Raw genomic sequence first — 6,254 nt, forward strand, 5'->3', positions numbered from 1 at the left:
TAACAAGGAACTTCTCTTACTTACTCCCTTTTGGTCTGTTTAGTATACCATTGGACGTAGAGATACACCAATACCAATTTTTCAAGACCGAGTACGAGTACCGATAGTTTTCCACAAGTACTCGCCGATACCAATTACCGATTTTTTTGTGTCATGTGACAGTTTTTCTAAAACAATACAGGCTAATGATTTTAGGACAGTGGTGGAGTGCCAGACAGCTATGTCCCTGGTAGTTCTGCCACTGACTCCAAGCTCTAGAGGGACTACAAGTCCCAGCAATACATTATACAGCAAAGCAGAATACCACCAGCTAAAAAGGACTACAAATCCCTGCAATACAAATTTACAGCAGTGCAGAATAATATGAAGCTAGATACTCTGTGTTGCACACCAGGGCTGTGTGGGGTCTCAGGAGACTGTGCAAGGTCTGACCAGGGCTGTGCGGGGTCTCACCACTCTGTGCGGTCTTGCCAGGGCTGCGCGCAGTCTCACCAGGGTTGCGCGCAGTCTCACCAGGGCTGCGCGCAGTCTCACCAGAGCTGCGTGCAGTCTCACCAGGGCTGTGCGCGGCTTCTCACCAGGGCTGTGTGTGGCATCTCACCAGGGCTGTGTGTGCTCTTACTAGGGCTGTGCTTAGTCTAACCAGGGCTGTGTGCGGTCTCATCAGGGCTGTGTGCGGTCTCATCAGGGCTGTGTGTGGTCTAAACAGTGCTGTGCGTGTGGTTTCATCAGGGCTGCGTGTTGTCTATCCAGAGCGGTACAGTCTCACTAGGGCTGTGTGCGGTTAACCTGGGCTGCGTGCAGTATCACCAGGACTTTGCACTATGTCTCACCAGAGCTGTGTGCGGCTTCTCACCAGGGCTGTGCGTGGCTTCTCACCAGGGCTGTGCGTGGCTTCTCACCAGGGCTGTGCGTGGCTTCTCACCAGGGCTGTGCGTTCTCATCAGGGCTGTGTGTGGCCTCACTAGGGTTTTGTGCGGTCTCACTAGGGCTGTGCATTCTCAACAGGGCTGTGTCGGGTCTCACCAGGGCTGTGCGGTCTCAACAGGGCTGTGTCGGGTCTCATCAGGGTTGCGTGTGGTCTAATCAGGGCTGCGTGTGGTCTCACCAGGGCTGTGTGCGGTGTCTCACCAGGGCTCTGTGTTCTCACTAGGGCTGTGTGCAGTCTCACCAGGGCTATGTGTGGTCTCACCAGGACTGTGTATGGTCTCACCAGGGCTGTGTGCTCTCACCAGGGCTGTGTGTGGTGTCTCACAAGGGCTGTGTGCGGTGTCTCACAAGGGCTGTGTGCAATCCCACCAGGGCTATGTGTGGTCTCACCAGGGCTATGTGTGGTCTCACCAGGACTGTGTGCGGTCTCATCAGGACTGTGTGTGGTCTCACCAGGGCTGTGCCAAATGTAATTTCTTTAAATTACATTTGGTCCCGCCAATTTCAGCTCTTAGTATTGGGCATTTTCACTCAGTATTGTCTCAGTATCGGTGCATCCCTATTTGGAAGCATTATGTATGTTTAAGTACAAAAATACCTGTTGATTTTGTCAGAAATTCAAAGCCCTCCTAGGTCTTATCTTGAACTACAGAATGATTAGCCTTTATGTTGTGGAGATCTGAGAGTGGGAGAGGTTGACTAGATTAGCAAAAGACACTGGGCAAGGCTGACACCACACCTCACAAAAACACTCTGAGGGGGATTTATCAAAACTGGAGCAGAGCAAATCTGGAGCAGTTGTACATGGCAACTCAACAGCTTCTATCTTTCATTTTCAAGTCTTAACTGAACAAACTGAAGAGAGGAACTGATTGGTTGCCGTTGCCATGGGCAACTGCTCCAGATTCTGTCTGCTCCAGTTTTGATAAATTCTCCCATGTTTGTTGTCAACCCACAACAGGACTTAGATGCTGAGTGCTTTTCTGGCAGATTAAACAGGTATCTTTCTGTTTTTGCTGGGTCTTTGAACGGATAAAACACGGGGACATGTGCATGTATAGCTGCTTGTAAAGAGCTACTGCATGTTTATTTATTTATTTTTATTTTGCCTTGATATGTGCTTGAACGCGGGGAAAAACCAGATAGACCCTCTCTGTAACAAAGCACACCCACAAAGCCTCCCCAACATTTGTATATTGGTACAGTTCCATGATGGCCTTAGTATTGCCATGGGGAAGGTGATGGGGAGGGGAGGGGAGGGGGAGTTGTAAATATCGACTACCAGACAGTTTGAGTTTGGGAGGTTCCTGTGGTACACTGAGAATGTCAGACTAAAAAGGTATGATTTGGTAGCGTATAGTGGTTGCTGCTTCCCCAGCATCCTTCGTTTCATTTCCCTTTTTACAACCCATTGGCTATAAGAGATACACTTCATCTAAGTACCTGCATTACACATAATAAATCCAGTGCTTCCTTCCTCTCCGCTAAGTTCAGGGAAATTGCAGGAGTGGTGACAGTGCATCCTGTATGAATGAAGCATGCAAATCAAGTCATTTGTCTACAGTAATATACTATTTGTTTTAAAACAATTAGGAGACAAACTAGATTGGTCACTTCTCCTGCCTTCTCCTGCCTTCTCCAAACTCTTCACCCTTTTGTGAATAACCCTGTTAGTCTCTTGTAATGTAGCAGCAGTCCCTTGTCTCCTGTGACAGGTTAGCAACCACCCACTCACCTGTAATGTAGCAGAAGTCCCTTGTCTCCTGTGACAGGTTAGCAACCACCCACTCACCTGTAATGTAGCAGACGTCCCTTGTCTCCTGTGACAGGTTAGCAGCCACCCAATCCCCTGTAATGTAGCAGCAGTCCCTTGTCTCCTGTGACAGGTTAGCAGCCACCCACTCTCCTGTAATGTAGCAGCAGTCCCTTGTCTCCTGTGACAGGTTAGCAGCCACCCACTCTCCTGTAATGTAGCAGCAGTCCCTTGTCTCCTGTGACAGGTTAGCAGCCACCCACTCTCCTGTAATGTAGCAGCAGTCCCTTGTCTCCTGTGACAGGTTAGCAGCCACCCACTCTCCTGTAATGTAGCAGCAGTCCCTTGTCTCCTGTGACAGGTTAGCAGCCACCCACTCTCCTGTAATGTAGCAGCAGTCCCTTGTCTCCTGTGACAGGTTAGCAGCCACCCACTCTCCTGTAATGTAGCAGCAGTCCCTTGTCTCCTGTGACAGGTTAGCAGCCACCCACTCTCCTGTAATGTAGCAGCAGTCCCTTGTCTCCTGTGACAGGTTAGCAGCCACCCACTCTCCTGTAATGTAGCAGCAGTCCCTTGTCTCCTGTGACAGGTTAGCAGCCACCCACTCTCCTGTAATGTAGCAGCAGTCCCTTGTCTCCTGTGACAGGTTAGCAGCCACCCACTCTCCTGTAATGTAGCAGCAGTCCCTTGTCTCCTGTGACAGGTTAGCAGCCACCCACTCTCCTGTAATGTAGCAGCAGTCCCTTGTCTCCTGTGACAGGTTAGCAGCCACCCACTCACCTGTAATGTAGCAGCAGTCCCTTGTCTCCTGTGACAGTTTATCAGCCACCCACTCACCTGTAATGTAGCAGAAGTCCCTTGTCTCCTGTGACAGGTTAGCAGCCACCCACTCACCTGTAATGTAGCAGCAGTCCCTTGTCTCCTGTGACAGGTTAGCAGCCACCCACTCACCTGTAATGTAGCAGCAGTCCCTTGTCTCCTGTGACAGGTTAGCAGCCACCCACTCACCTGTAATGTAGCAGCAGTCTGTCCTTCTTCTGGAATGTAGTGGAAGTCACCCAACCTCTGTAACACCGTGTTGTGTGGTGCCATGCATTAACTGCATGGAACCTTGTGATTAACACACAAAACCAGTGTGAACGGACCCAGAACCTCTGCCAGTTTGTTTTTGCCGTATATGTGACCACTGGGTAGATTTTGCCTCACTTCCTGTTCGAGTAATGAGGGTTGAGAGACAAGAAAATGGGAAATCCCTCTAAATGGGGATGGAAACATTAATAAGAACACATTTTTCAACAGAGTGTGGAGAGGTTAATTATTGCTGTCAGTACCTACCCCAGTGACCCCATTCCCCTCACCTCTTGTCCATGTCCCGCAGGAAGGAAGTGATGGGAAAACCTCTCCAATGGAGACACAAAAAGCAATCAATCATGGCAGAAGTTCCAATACTTGCTTTCTCTATAAAAAAAATAAACATTGGATACCAAGGGTAGAAGAAGAACATGATTTATATACAGTAGAGGGCTCATGTTTGGAGAGGGAAGCAGTCCGGGTTTGTTTGTTGGTTTTTCTTTTTATAATTGATTTTTTTGATGCTGGCAGATATAATTTCTATTACTGGCTATTATAAATATTCTATAACCAACAGCTGCTTGGCAACCAGCTACTTGTTTCTCATTTTTCCACTAGAATTAATAACATGGTAAGCTAAGGACATATTTTGACCTATTTTCTACATGGTTTTCCTGGATCACATGCCTGTATCAAGACAGAGTGTGTGCGCTCCAGAAATCCGCTATGATGAGCTGATCACAGCTGCTGTTAAGCAGAGGATCTCGAAAATGGATGGCCAGGCTGGTAAACAAAGAAACTGCAGGGAAACAGCTTAAAGGAGAATTATGAGGCGAGTGCTTTTCACTCACCTCATAGTTCTAGCCGACCTGTGACAATGAAACTGTCACAGGTTGGCTCAGTAGATCGGAAAGTGAGCGAACACATACCGGCGTTCGCTCACTTCTCGATCCTGTCACGGCACAGAGCCGTGACAGGGGAGGGACTGGATTCCCCCCTCCCCGCTCCAATCCTCCAGCGCTGACTGGCGGAATGGATGGGAGAGGGGGCGGGTACAGCTGGCTCTGCCTCTAGATAGGCAGAGCCAGCTGTCACCCACGCAGCTGGGCGGATCCAGACATAATTGACGGGATCCGCTTCAGCTGCGGCGTCTCAGTATACCGCGAGCTGTAGCTCGCGGTATACTGAGCTTAGGGTGATGGGAGGATGCTAGTTTGTGTCCTCCCGTTACCCTAAGGAGAACTATGGGGAAAAGCCCTAACCCCATAGTTCTCCGTTAATACATGTATTGCTTAATGCATTGGAAAAAAAAAGAAAGTAAAATTATATATATTATACAGTATGCAGTAACACAGGGTTAGGCAATTTCGAGAAGCCAGGTTTGGATTGGACAGACTGGCTCCTGAATTCCATATTCATCTGTCCACCCCTTCAGTAAATAGTAGTCAATGAAAGGTGAATTTTGCAGTGTTTGATTCTCCAGCTTCATTAGGTACCCATGTTATATGATGCAGCTTATGGTGGCACATTAGAAGATTGTATCTGTATAGGGAAGAAAAGTAGGTAGTGTCATGATTAGTTTTCAACTAATAATCAATTTCTCAGCAATCACTTTCCCTAAAATAAATGTTAGGGATAATATCAATAATAGTGCGTCCAGTTGTCACTAAAATGAAATGAAACAATGTATCTAAGAATGTTTCACACAAAATAAAATTCTTCTTTATAATCAATAATAAACGAAACTCATATGAAAAACAAGTACCTGGGATCTTTTAGAGTAGGAGGTACTATGAACCTGGTAGGTTAAATATGAAAATAACAGACACTGTGATGGTTATCAACAGGGCCACATTGCCCCGGGGCAGCAGGGAGTAGAGGGGCAGCAAGGGTGTGGAACTGATATCTCCCGATGCTCGGGAGGGTATTTGTTTTCTACATTTAGTCCTGCTTTGGGCAAGCAGAGCTAAATGTACAGCAGGAAAGCCACCGCTTGTTTTGTACAAGTGATCTACAAAAACTCAGTTTGATAATAATTCTAATATTCCAATAGCACAAATGCAACACCTATTAGCCAGGTATTTAAATACAATCATGTAACAACTCTTTCTGAGATTAAGCCTACACCACCTGCATCTATTCATTAATAGGTAAAACAGTAGCGAGATTCATATTGGTCCGGTATCATTTAGGAGACAAGAGAAAGACTAGAAACGGAATTAACAATATTCCGAAGTAACCCTGTCCAAATCTTCTCCTGCAGGAAGAAGTTAAGGACTGGCATTATGCATTATGCTAACCTTAAGTTTCAATGGAAACAGTTACTCACTTTGCTACTTCTAAATTAAATGGACATTCAAGGAAAATTTATACGACATTAATATATATTTTAGTAGGCAAAATTATACATTACCACCACAATTCAAAGTGGAGCAGAGATTCGATACTTCTAGGCTTTATGGTCTGATAGAGGGTTGATGGTACAGGCGGGATCCCCTCC

Source organism: Nanorana parkeri, unplaced genomic scaffold, assembly GCF_000935625.1.
Source record: "Nanorana parkeri isolate BGI_ZX_2015 unplaced genomic scaffold, ASM93562v1 scaffold199, whole genome shotgun sequence".
Taxonomy (NCBI): domain Eukaryota; kingdom Metazoa; phylum Chordata; class Amphibia; order Anura; family Dicroglossidae; genus Nanorana; species Nanorana parkeri.